The sequence below is a fragment of the Triticum aestivum genome, chromosome 5A (genome assembly GCF_018294505.1).
Source record: "Triticum aestivum cultivar Chinese Spring chromosome 5A, IWGSC CS RefSeq v2.1, whole genome shotgun sequence".
NCBI lineage: Eukaryota > Viridiplantae > Streptophyta > Magnoliopsida > Poales > Poaceae > Triticum > Triticum aestivum.
In genome coordinates this window covers 573,072,712-573,086,335 of record NC_057806.1, presented here as the reverse complement: position 1 = coordinate 573,086,335, position 13,624 = coordinate 573,072,712, and positions in this window count along the sequence as shown.

The window sequence follows — 13,624 nt, the reverse complement described above, 5'->3', positions numbered from 1 at the left end:
TGTTGAGTGCTGACATCGAAAAGTCTGAGACCTCAGTTTTATCTCTTGCCACTCAATTTTATGGGGAGAGTTGTTGAGTAAATGTTTTTACCCAAACCACCCATGTACACCTTTTTTTACCAAGGGCATCTCCAACGCGGGCCTTTAAATCGCGAGCATACGTCCGGACCGAATTGTCCTGAAGCAATCTGCCATTCAACACGGTTCTTTATTTATCTGCGGAGACGTTAGGATATGTGAAAACCCATAAATCGGACACAAATCAGAAGGGCCTTTGCGGGAGTACGGACCCCCGCCACGTAGGACTCCGACAACCCCGGCCCATCGAAAACCGAAGCGGACCTCGCGCGTTTGGAGTGGTCCGCACTGTTTCTGCGCCAAAAACCCCCATTCCTCACCCTCTCCGCTCCCGATCGTTGCCGCCCTCCTCCCTAATTCCCGCGCTTTTCACCTTTCGTCGCCACTTGGACACGTACGAAGAGCTGCCAGAGCCGGCGAAGGTGGAGGACCAAGAGAAGGTGGTCGCCCACAACATCAACTCGGCGACACGAGAAGCGCGCCACCTCAAAAAGAAGGCAAAGGATTAAGAGCGCGGGCCCCTAGTGGGGCGGGACGGAGCAGGGGTCCGACAGGGGTCGGGCGAGCGCCGCCGTCCATGCACACGCACCCTGGCCGAGCAATTTCAGCCACCTACTTCTACGTCGCCAAGCAACTTAGTTGTCAATAGTAGTCCTCGACCGTCGCGCCGGGGTACGTGTCATATTCATGGTGGAGTACCTCATGTGAGGGTTACATTGGGGATGAAGTATGAGACTAACAACAGTATGGTTATATGGATGCATATAGGAATGAGAGCCCCTAGCCTCCACCCTATATAAATGGTGGGGCTAGGTTTTGCAAGTGGTAGATTCAATCTGACCATTGTCGTCTTGACTTGAGGACCAAGATGATTTGTCGAGATATATTTGATCCTTCGGGCTCCCTTTTGTCGTGAGAACCTTACGAGCACCATAGGGCCCGTGGCAGGCCTGCTGATGGGCTCCCCTCCGAGAAGCCACCACCGGTGCACTACACTGTCACTTAGCCATGTGTATGGGCTTTTGGGTTGTCCTCCCATGGTTGGACCTTCAATAAGCCCTATGGGCCCCGAGGTAGGCCTGCTGTTGGGCTCCCTCTTGGAGGCCACCTCCGATGTATTACACCTCCAACATAGTAGACGTTAAGTGCATAGATAGTTGTGTAAGTGGCATGCAGAACTTGAGAGATTGGGAAACCTACCTTTAGCTCCCTTTGGTTTGACACTCCATATACTTCCACATCCACCATGGACATTGCTACAATAACTCCATGCACCTGGGGATTATCACAAGGCTTCAATCTGTTGGTTGTTCGTGACATTTCTTTCCATCGTCTCACTCTTAGATAGAGTGGTCTAAACGGTGTTGGTTTGTTCCTCTATTTTCCCCAGCGATCGAGGTCGATGGAATGTAACTATGTTCCTTGAGCACGGATCTAGACATGGACTATATTTGTCACAACCTTGGAATAAGAGTACCGAAATACAATGTGCAATTATACATGTATAACTTCATAATTCTTTGGACCCTTTTAACAATGGATTACTACTACTGATATTCTCAACTAATATGTATGCTTTATCAATATGGTTGTTGGACCCTCGAGAGCAAGAGTTTGCGGTGATCAGCAAATATTTCCCTTAGTGAAGAACAAGGGTTATCAATCTGATGGAGCACCTGACTTCAGTCAATAATCAACACCTAAACACAATTAAATAAGTTCTTCTTGGTCCCGACTTAAATAATGATCAAGGTTATCAGTCTCTTTGGCCTTGCTAGTTACAAGGATTAGCGAATAGTTTGCCGAGAATTGATGATTGTTCTAAGCAAGTAAATGCAACAATTCGTACTGTAAAGAACTAGAACGAATTTTTACTAAGGTTACTACTTCCATAAAGGATGTTGGAGTACCGACCTCCTTGAAGCCTCCGCATGTGAGAGTGCCCTCCATGACATTGTTTCGTGTGAGGCTCCCGCCGATGGCTCCATGGCGTTCTCCCAGTCGTTTGATCTCCAGGGATACCCCACACCCGACCGATTTAACTCAGAAGTCCATGACGTGTGGGGCATAGGGCGCGGCCGGGGCCACCTCTCTATGGTGGTTTGCGTCATGCCTGCATGCGCTATCTCGCGCTTTGCGACGCGACCAACGGGTGTGCCGGACCAACTTGTCAGTGTTGGTCGCGCTGCTGTGCACGCACGTCGTCCCATTGATCGTCACGTTCATAGCGGGGAGGCCGATCTCCTACGCCAACGTACAGGTTCTTGGCCCACATGTGGTGGGAAACCGTAGTGTGGTCTGCAACTGCATCTATAGCTTTGATCAGGTTTCGGCCTTGCACGGCCATGGTCTTATTTTGTGCCATCGAAAATGCACTTCCTCTTCAAGTCCTCCTTGTATTGGAGGATTTGCTGCCAATGGTCTTCGAGATCTTGCACCTCACGCAGATGGTTTTGGTCTTGGGCCAGCTTTACAACTAACTTTTTTTTGCGGGGAGTTTTACAACCGACTTTGATGGATTCTCCCGAGCTTGATTGTGGCGTGGATAGCTGAACTCATCTTCCAGGAAATCCTTACCATTGAACTCACTAGGAAACTGAGGTGGTGCTCACTCGTCAGGCACTTCCTTAACCCGCGGGTCGTAGCCTGGGTCTTCTGGATTAGTTTTATTGCGAGACCTTTGGCCAGTGCAGTTCACGTCCACCATGTAACACTCATAGGTTGAGGTCGCCTACCACTTGTGTAAGGCCCTTGTGATTGGCGGCCGGTTGTCCGCAAACTCATCAAATTCCTCTCCCATGTCGTCCTCAGTAGCGCCCTCCAAGACGCTAGGAGATCCTCGATGTTGGCGATGAGATGGGTAGTTTGTGGGTCAAAAAATTCAACATCTTCCGGCATCTCCTGGATCGAATCTAGAACCCCTGCCCTTGCTGCTCTTGGATTTGGCTTGACGTCAAACCCTGGAGGAATATCTCTCCGCAGGAATCCGCGGAGAAGTCTAGGTTGTATAATCGGACTAGTCGAGCAAGCAACGAAGGTGGTGACGCTGAAAACGAACATCTGCATCGGTGTGAAGATCTTGCCAGAACCGATCTGAGCGCCAATCTCGACTCCCTTTGAGCCACTGAGTTCGCCTAAATGGAGGCCACCCCTGTCGGAGCTCAAACCTGTAGATCCATTGGTTGGGTATCCCAGCTAGGCGACTGGGCTGGATGATAACAGGAAGCGAGGTCTTACCCAGATTCTGGCTCTCACGGAGGAGATAATACCCTATGTCTTGTTTGTGTATATTGAAGGAAATATGCCCTAGAGGCAATAATGAAGTTATTATTTATTTTTGTATTTCATGATAAATGTTTATTATTCATGCTAGAATTGTATTAACCGGCAACTTAGTACATGTATGAATACATAGACAAAGATGGTTATGTTTCCTAACCATAGACATGTGTTGTCATTTGATGAATGGGATCACATCATTAGGAGAATGATGTGATGGACAATACTCATTCGTTAGCTTAGCATTATGATCGTTACAGTTTCATTGCTACTGCTTCCTTCATGACTTATACATGTTCCTCAGACTATGAGATTATGCAACTCCTGAATACCGGAGGAACACCTTGTGTGCTATCAAACGTCACAACGTAACTGGGTAATTATAAATATGCTCTATAGGTGTCTCCGATGATGTTTGTTGAGTTGGCATAGAGCGAGATTAGGATTTGTCACTCCGTGTATCGGAGAGGTATCTCTAGGCCCTCTCGGTAATGCACATCACTAAAAGCCTTGCAAGCATTGTGGCTAATGAGTTAGTTGCGGGATGATGCATTACGGAACGATTAAAGAGACTTACCGGTAACGAGATTGAACTAGGTATTGAGATACCGACGATCGAATCTCAGGCAAGTAACATACCGATGACAAAGGGAACAACGTATGTTGTTATGCGGTTTGACCGATAAAGATCTCCGTAGAATATGTAGGAACCATTATCAGCATCCAGGTTCTGCTATTGGTTATTGACCGGAGATGAGTCTCAGTCATGTCTACATAGTTCTCGAACCCGTAGGGTTTGCACGCTTAACGTTCTGTGACGATTTGTATTATGAGTTATGTGATTTGATGACGGAAGTTTGTTCGGGGTCCCGGATGAGATCGGGGACATGACGAGGAGTCTCGGAATGGTCGAGACGTAAAGATTGATATATTGGAAGGCTATATTCGGACATCGGAAAGGTTCTGAGTGATTCGGTTATTTTTTGGAGTACCGGAGAGTTACGGGAATTCGTATTGGGCCTTAATGGGCCATACGGGAAAGGAGAGAAAGGCCTCAAGGGTGGACGCGTGATACGTCTCCGTCGTATCTACTTTTCCAAACACTTTTGCCCTTGTTTTGGACTCTAATTTGCATGATTTGAATGGAACTAACCCGGACTGACGCTGTTTTCAGCCGAAATGCCATGGTGTTATTTATGTGCAGAAACAAAAGTTCTCGGAATGACCTGAAACTTCACGGAACGTCTATTTGGAAATAATAAAAATCCTTGCAAAAGATGAAGACCAGGGGCCCACACCCTAGCCACGAGGGTGGGGGCGCGCCTGCCCCCCTAGGGCGCGCCCCCTACCTCGTGGGGCCCCTGGAGCTCCTCCGACCTCAACTCCAACTCTATATATTTGTTTTTGGGGAGAAAAAATCAAGGAGAAGGATTCATCGCGTTTTACGATACGTAGCCGCCGCCAAGCCCTAAAACCTCTCGGGAGGGCTGATCCGGAGTCCGTTCGGCGCTCCGGAGAGGGGAATTCGTCACCATCGTCATCATCAACCTTCCTCCATCACCAATTTCATGATGCTAGCCGCCGTGCGTGAGTAATTCCATCGTATGCTTGCTGGACGATGATGGGTTGGATGAAATTTATCATGTAATCGAGTTAGTTTTGTTAGGGTTTGATCCCTAGTATCCACTATGTTCTGAGATTGATGTTGCTATGACTTTGCTATGCTTAATGCTTGTCACTAGGGCCCGAGTGCCATGATTCCAGATCTGAACCTATTATGTTTTCATCAATATATGAGAGTTCTTGATCCTATCTTGCAAGTCTATAGTCACCTATTATGTGTTATGATCCGTTAACCCCGAAGTGATAATAATCGGGATACTTACTAGTGATGACCGTAGTTTGAGGAGTTCATGTATTCACTATGTGTTAATGCTTTGGTCCGGTTCTCTATTAAAAGGAGGCCTTAATATCCCTTAGTTTCCGCTAGGACTCCGCTGCCACGGGAGCGTAGGACAAAAGATGTCATGCAAATTCTTTTCCATAAGCACGTATGACTATATTCGGAATACATGCCTACATTACATTGATGAATTGGAGCTAGTTCTGTGTCACCCTAGGTTATGACTGTTACATGATGAACCGCATCCGGCATAATTCTCTATCACCGATCCATTGCCTACGAGCTTTCCATATATTGTTCTTCGCTTATTTACTTTTCCGTTGTTATTGCTATCATCACTACAAAATACCAAAAACATTACTTTTGCTACCGTTACCTTTAGCTACCATTACCACTACTATCATATTACTTTTCTATTAAATACTTTGCTGCATATATTAAGTTTCCAGGTGTGGTTGAATTGACAACTCAGCTGCTAATACTTGAGAATATTCTTTGGCTCCCCTTGTGCCGAATCAATAAATTTGGGTTGAATACTCTACCCTTGAAAACTGTTGTGATCCCCTATACTTATGGGTTATCAAGACTATTTTCTGGCGCCGTTACCGGGGAGCATAGCTCTATTCTTTGAGTCACTTGGAATTTATATCTGCTTATCATTATGAAGAACTTGAGAGATCCAAAAACCAAGATTTATCCCTCAACTACAAGGGGAGGTAAGGAACTGCCATCTAGCTCTGCACTTGATTCACCTTCTGTTTTTAGTAAGCTTGCGACACCTAAACCTGCTTCTGCTATTCGTTCTGATATGTCGCATGTTATTGATGATGCCACTTCTGCTATGCATGATACTTATGATGAAACTACTTCTATGCTTGATACTACTTGCCACTTGGTGAATTTCTTGATGAACAACTTGCTAGGGTTAGAGAGAGTGAAAATATTGAATCTGATAATATTGATGAAGTGATGATGAAGACTCTCCCTCTAATGAATATGAATCACCTGTTATTCCTGAGGGTTATGTTTTTGAAAAAGAAGCTGCTTTAGCTATTTTAGCTTGCAAAGATAGATACGAACTCAAGAGGTTATTAGCTAAATGGAAGCAGCAATCTCTTAATGCTAGAATGAAACCTGACCCTGCTTTTGCTACTTCACCTATCTGTGTTACCGATAAGGATTATGAATTCTCTGTTGATCCTGATATAATTACTTTGGTTGAATCTGATCATTTTCATGGCTATGAATCTGAAATTGTTGTGGCACATCTTACTAAATTAAATGATATTGCCACCCTGTTCACTAAAGATGAGAGAACTCGCTACTTTTATATCCTTAAAATATTTCCGTTCTCATTAAAGGGTGATGCTAAGATATGGTTTAATTCTCTTGATCCTGGTTGTGTGTGTAGTCCCCAGGATATGATTTATTACTTCTCTACTAAATATTTCCCTGCTCATAAGAAACAAGCTGCTTTGATGGATATATATAATTTTGTGCAAATTGAAGAAGAGACTCTCCCACAAGCTTGGGGAGGCTTCTTCAATTACTTAATGCTTTGCCTGATCATCCTATTAAGAAAAATGAAATACTTGATATCTTTTATAATGGACTAACCGATGCTTCCAGAGATTACCTAGATAGTTGTGCTGGTTCTGTTTTCAGGGAAAGAACACTGGATGAAGCTGAAATTCTATTGAATAATATGTTGACAAATGAAAATAATTGGACACTTCCTGAGCCTATTCCTAAACCAACTCCGAAGAAGAGAGTTATTCTATTTCTCAGTCCTGAAGATATGCAAGAGGCAAAGAAATCGATGAAAGAAAAAGGTATTGAAGCCGAAGATGTCAAGAATTTACCTCCTATTGAAGAAATACACGGTCTTAATTTACCGCCTATTGAAGAAACATATGATCTTAATCCTTCACCTATTGAAGAAACTCATGGTCTTGATAACCTGACACGGGTAGTAAAGGTAAATTCTCTCTATAAATATGATAAAGCTAAATTCCCATTTACTAAGTTTGCTAGCCCATGCTTAGATGAGTTTGATAAATTTATGGTTAAGCAAGAAGACTTCAATGCTTATTTTGATAGACAATTGAAATACAATTCAAATATGCTTGAACACTTGGGTGATTATATGGCTAATGTTAAAGGTGAACTTAAACTTATTAGTAAACATGCTTCTATGGTTACCACTCAAGTAGAACAAGTACTTAAAGCTCAAAATGATTTTCTCAATGAATTGAATAGTAAGAATAATGATTATGCTGTTAGAGTGGATACTAGAACTGGTAGAATGACTCGGGAACCTCTGTATCCTGAAGGCCATCCTAAGAGAATTGAGCAAGATTCTCAGAGAAATAATATAGATGAACCTAGTCCTTCTAAAAGGAAGAAAAAGAAAAATGATAGGACTTTGCATGCTTCTAGTGAACCTATTGCTCAACCACCTGAGAATCCAAATGATATTTCTATTTCTGATGCTGAAACACAATCTGGTAATGAACCTGAAACTAGTGATAATGTTAATGATAATGTTCATGATGATGCTCAACCTAGTAATGATAATGATATAGAAATTGAACCTGTTGTTGATCTTGATAACCCACAATCAAAGAATCAATGTTATGATAAGAAAGACTTTGTTGCTAGGAAACATGGTAAAGAAAGAGAACCATGGGTTCAGAAACCCATGCCTTTTCCTCCCAAACCATCCAAGAAAAAGGATGATGAGGATTTTGAGCGCTTTGCTGAAATGATTAGACCTATCTTTTTGCGTATGCGATTAACTGATATGCTTAAAATGAATCCTTATGCTAAGTATATGAAAGAAATTGTTACAAATAAGAGAAAGATACCGGAAGCTGAAATTTCCACCATGCTTTCTAATTATACTTTTAAGGGTGGAATACCAAAGAAACTTGGAGATCCAGGAGTACCCACTATACCATGCTCCATTAAAAGAAACTATGTTAAAACTGCTTTATGTGATCTTGGAGCCGGTGTTAGTGTTATGCCTCTCTCTTTATATCGTAGACTTGATTTGAATAAGTTGACACCTACTGAAATATCTTTGCAAATGGCTGATAAATCAACTGCTATACCTGTCGGTATTTGTGAGGATGTGCCTGTTGTAGTTGCAAACGTTACTATTTTAACGACTTTGTTATTCTTGATATTCCCGAGGACGATAGTATGTCTATTATTCTTGGAAGACCCTTTTTGAATACTGCAGGAGTTGTTATTGATTGCACTAAAGGCAATGTCACTTTTCATGTTAATGGTAATGAGCATACGGTACACTTTCCGAGGAAACAACCTCAAGTTCATAGTATCAACTCTATTGGAAAAATTCCATCAATTATATTTGGAGGTTTTGAATTTCCTCTTCCTACTGTCAAGAAGAAATATGATATTCTTATTATTGGGGATGTGCATATCCCCGTTGAGGTAACATGGTGTTATTCGAAATTTCTCCGGTTTCATGTTATTCGAAATGAGTTCGTTAACAAGACTTGATCAACCTTGTTAGTGGATTCCTTTTGATGATCATGAGATGGATAAAGTTAGAAAACACAACTCTATGTACCCTCCTTTTGCTTTCTATTATTTGTATTAAATAAAGTAAAAATAGTATTTTCCGTCTGTTATCTGATTTATCTGTGCAATATAAAAATACCTCGAAAATAGAAGTTCTCCAGATGCCTTGAAATTTAAATATATATTTTTCTGGAATATTTGAGAATATTTGGCACCAAGAACACGGCATGGGGGGCATCCACCTGGCCACGAGGGTGGAGGGCACGCCCTACCCCCTGGGCGCGCCCCCTGCCTCGTGGGCCCATGGTGGCCCTCCTCCACTTATTCCTTCACCCACACACTCCTTCTTCCTCCCACAAACACGAATATCCAGCTCAAACCTGAGTCCAAGCTCATTTTGCTGCCATTTTCGATCTCCTTGCTCAAAGCACCTCTCAGAAAACTGCTTGGGGAGATTGTTCCTTGGTATGTGACTCCTCCATTGGTCCAATTAGTTTTTGCTCTAGTGCTTTATTAATTGCAAATTTGTGCTGCTTAGGTGACCCTGTTCTTGAGCTTGCATGTCAAATTTATATGGTCAAAAGTAGTTCTAATGCATGATATAGGCTCTAGGCACTTGTAGGAGTTGTTGCTATCAATTTTGTTGAGCTTGGTTCACTTTTGGTTGAAGTTACTAAAAATTTCAGAAATTTTTCAGAGGAAGAAACATGCTTAGGAAAATGTACCAAGGTGGTTCTTCAAGGAGGCAAGGACCCAGGCTTGCAATGCGTGATGCTGATGAAGAACCACCAAGAGACGCTCCAGTGCGTCCTTGTGAATGGCCTTCGGAAAACTTTATGGATCGAGCGGGAATTAAGGAAGAATTTAACGCATATTTGCGTAACGCAGATCTTGTGAGCTTCGAGGAAGAAAAGTGCCGCCAGTATCACTATCTCACTAGTTCCTTGGTGAGGAGGTTTGAATTTTCATCTTCACGTAATTCTCCAACTGTCCTGTTTGATCTTTATGAAAATTATTATACTATGGACTTCGAGGATTTTACCACTGCTTGCAAACTTCCACAATGGGGTAGTGTCAAGGAACCTCACAAATCTGAATTTAGAGACTTTCTTGCTAGTATAACTGTGGGGGAATCTAGAGATATAACACAAGCTACCATAGGGAGCATTCACTTTCCTTCTATACATTATTTTGCTCTCTTCATAGGTAGATGCATTAATGGTAAAGATGAGTCATGTCACATGTGTGTCCCTGACCTCAGTATTCTTAGGAGTGTTGTGTTAGGAGATAAATCTTATAATTTGTGAGACATTGTTGCACGTAGGTTGCATCTTAATAGATTTAATGGAGATTTCTTTGGTGGAATTTATGCAACCCGCATAGCTAATTTTCTTGGTATAGCCATATGTGAAGATGATATTGAGTTGTCTCCTGCTTATTTGGATTATGAGGCTATGGTTCACCACCAGTTTGTCGAGAGGAATGAATCACCTCTCCAATATCGCTTAATCTTTGACAGATGCCGTGCTGTCTGTATTACTCTCCCTGCTCCTGCCTTCTTTGATTATCAAGCAAAAGGAAGATATGTTATTACCAGAGAGGAGGCAGATGAGTACGAGAGGAGGGCAGAGGCCGCTCATCGCCACACTGCAGCTCAGGAGGCGATAGCCGCTGCATCGCAGTATGACCCCAACTATTACTATGGATATCCGCCAGGCCAGCCGTGGCCATAGACCAACTTAGGCCAAAAACCTAAGCTTGGGGGAGTACGTATTTCCCACTGACATTACATTCATGTTCACACACTCATTGCTAGATGTCGGTGCTCATACTTTTTCATTGTATCATCTATGCTAGTTTATTTTTCTTTTTATGCTTTCTTCTTGTGTGTTTAATAAACCTTAAGAAAAACAAAAAAATTAGTTGTAGCTTTTAATTAGTTTACTTTCCATGTTTGTAGTAGTAATTAAAAAGAAAACCCAAAAATATTTCATGTTCTTCTTTTACTTGTTGGGAGCTTTCCCGTGTAAATAGTTTTATTTCTTTTCTTTGGGGGTCGATAGGAGAAGACCATGATTAAATTGTTGAAGTAGCTCTTATATGCCTTATTGTTGATCTGACAAAAGAGCCCATATTGCCTTGTCTTCTCCTGTTTATTGAATGCTTGCAGATTCCAGCTTAGTCCAATGCACGTGCACTATTATTATTATTATTATTATTATTATTATTATTATTATTATTATTATTATTATCCACATCGTTCGGTCGTGCTAGTGAAAGGAAATTATGACAATATATGATGGACTGACTGAGATGAGAAAAGCTGGTATGAACTCGACCTCTTTTGTTTTTGTAAATATGATTAGTTCATCGTTCCTGATTCGGCCTATTATGAATAAACATGTTTGCAATGACAACTAGAGATCATAGTTTCTTGTGCCATGCTTGATTAGCTAGGAGCTTATAATGGTTTACCTTGCGTGCCAACATGCTATTAAAATGGTTGTGATGTGGTATGATAGGGTGGTATCCTCCTCTGAATGATTTAAGTGACTTGACTTGGCACATGTTCATGCATGTAGTTGAAACAAAATCAACATAGCCTTCACGATATTTATGTTCATGGTGGATTATATCCTACTCATGCTTGCATTCGGTGTTGATTAATTTTAATGCATGTTCATGGCTGTTGTCACTCTCTAGCTAGTCGCTTCCCAGTCTTTTGCTAGCCTTCACATGTACTAAGCGGGAATACTGCTTGTGCATCCAATTCCATAAACCCCAAAGTTATTCCATATGAGTCCACCATACCTACCTATATACGGTATCTACCTGTCGTTCCAAGTAAATTTGTATGTGCCAAACTCTAAACCTTCAAATAAATATCCTGTTTTGTATGCTCGAATAGTTCATGTATCAACTAGGGATGTCCGTATCTTCCATGTTTGGTGGGTTATTCTCAAGAGGAGTGGACTCCGCTTCTCACTCATGAGAAAATGGCTGGTCACCGGGATGCCCAGTCCCATGCTTTATGCAAACTAAATCAAAATAATTGCAAACAAAACTCCCCCTGGGACTCTTGTTAGTTGGAGGCACTCGTTGTTTCGAGAAAGCCATGGATTGATGCTTGTTGGTGGAGGAGGAGTGAGGGAGTCCGGGATTAGGGGGTATCCGGACAGCCGGACTATATCCTTTGGCCGGACTGTTGGACTATGAAGATACAAGATTGAAGACTTCGTCCCGTGTTCGGATGGGACTCTCCTTGGCGTGGAAGGCAAGCTTGGCAGTACGGATATGTAGATCTCCTTCCTTGTAACCGAATCTGTGTAACCCTAGCCCCCTCCGGTGTCTATATAAACCAAAGGGTTTAGTCCGTAGGACCAAGAACAACAATCATAGCTTCTAGGGTTTAGCCTCTCTGATCTTGTGGTAGATCAACTCTTGTACTACTCATATTATCAAGAACAATCAAGCAGGACGTAGGGTATTACCTCCATCAAGAGGGCCCGAACCTGGGTAAACATCGTGTCCCCTGCCTCCTGTTACCATCCACCTTAGACGCACAGTTCGGGACCCCCTACCGGAGATCCACCGGTTTTGACACCGACATTGGTGCTTTCATTGAGAGTTCCACTGTGTCGTCATTGTAAGGAAGGATGCCTCGTCTCGTTGTTAAAAACAACATTACCTCCGGGGGAGCCCTAGCTGTCAGCCAAACTCTCCGGCTAGGCAGTTTCATCATGACCGCCCGTTCGGCTGCTGCACCAACGATGACTTCTCGGGTCATCGAAAACAGCCTCCACGTCGGCTCGGAATTTGCCGAGCAGATGGATCCAATGGAGCTCTCTTCCCTAAACGAGCTCTTGGATCACATCGCTGCCTTGGGAGTCGCTACGGACTATGATAGGATTGGGCTTAAACCCAATCAAAGGGAGATTAACTCTCCACCGGTCACCCATCATATTGCGGTGGTGGAGGAACAATGCGGCGATTCTTCCTCTATCTTGAGGACCAACTATGTCCGGATTCCTGGGCTCTCCGAGCCGGATACTAGTTTATGGAGGACATCACCCAAGCCCTGAACCTAGAGTCAGGCAGCGGGCCAGACTTATCGGGCAACATCCCGGAACTCGAACTTCCAAGATTGGAAACTCCTCGGCCCTTGGGTCTCAGATCGGGTAAGGGTTCGGACTCAAATCCACCCACCCACCCAAACATAAACGATCTTTCCCACATCAGGCAAGAGCCCCAGGAAACAGTACATCATTATTGGGCCAGATTCCTCCTTGTGATGAACAAGGTTAAGGACTGTCGCGAGGAAGACGCGGTCTCATTTTTCTGCAATAATTGCACGGACAAGGGAATCCTTGACGCCATAAGTCGCCGTGACATATCACGCTTCGCCGACTTAGCATCCATAGTACGAAAGTACTGTGCGATGGAAAGCGCCTGGAAAACCGAAACGAAATTTTGGGATAATCTAGCTCCGAATATACACCCAGTCCGAAGTAAAAGGGTGCACTATCATAAGACACCCGAGTTAATTACAAAGAAGCAAAAACCCTCTACAGGGCGTGGAACCGTATTGGAGGGATGGCTCAATGGACCCTGCAAAATTCATAGTACAGTGGATACCATACCAACACACAGCCTTAGAGCATGTTGGGTACTCCGGCAGGTGGCCAAAAGTGGTGAGGATCTTCTCATCCCATATGCCACAGAGCACCATCCCGGGGATAACAATACGATGTTCACAATCTTTGAAACCTTCACATCAAATAATAGGCGCAAGCGAACACTCCGCAGCCTTGCCGA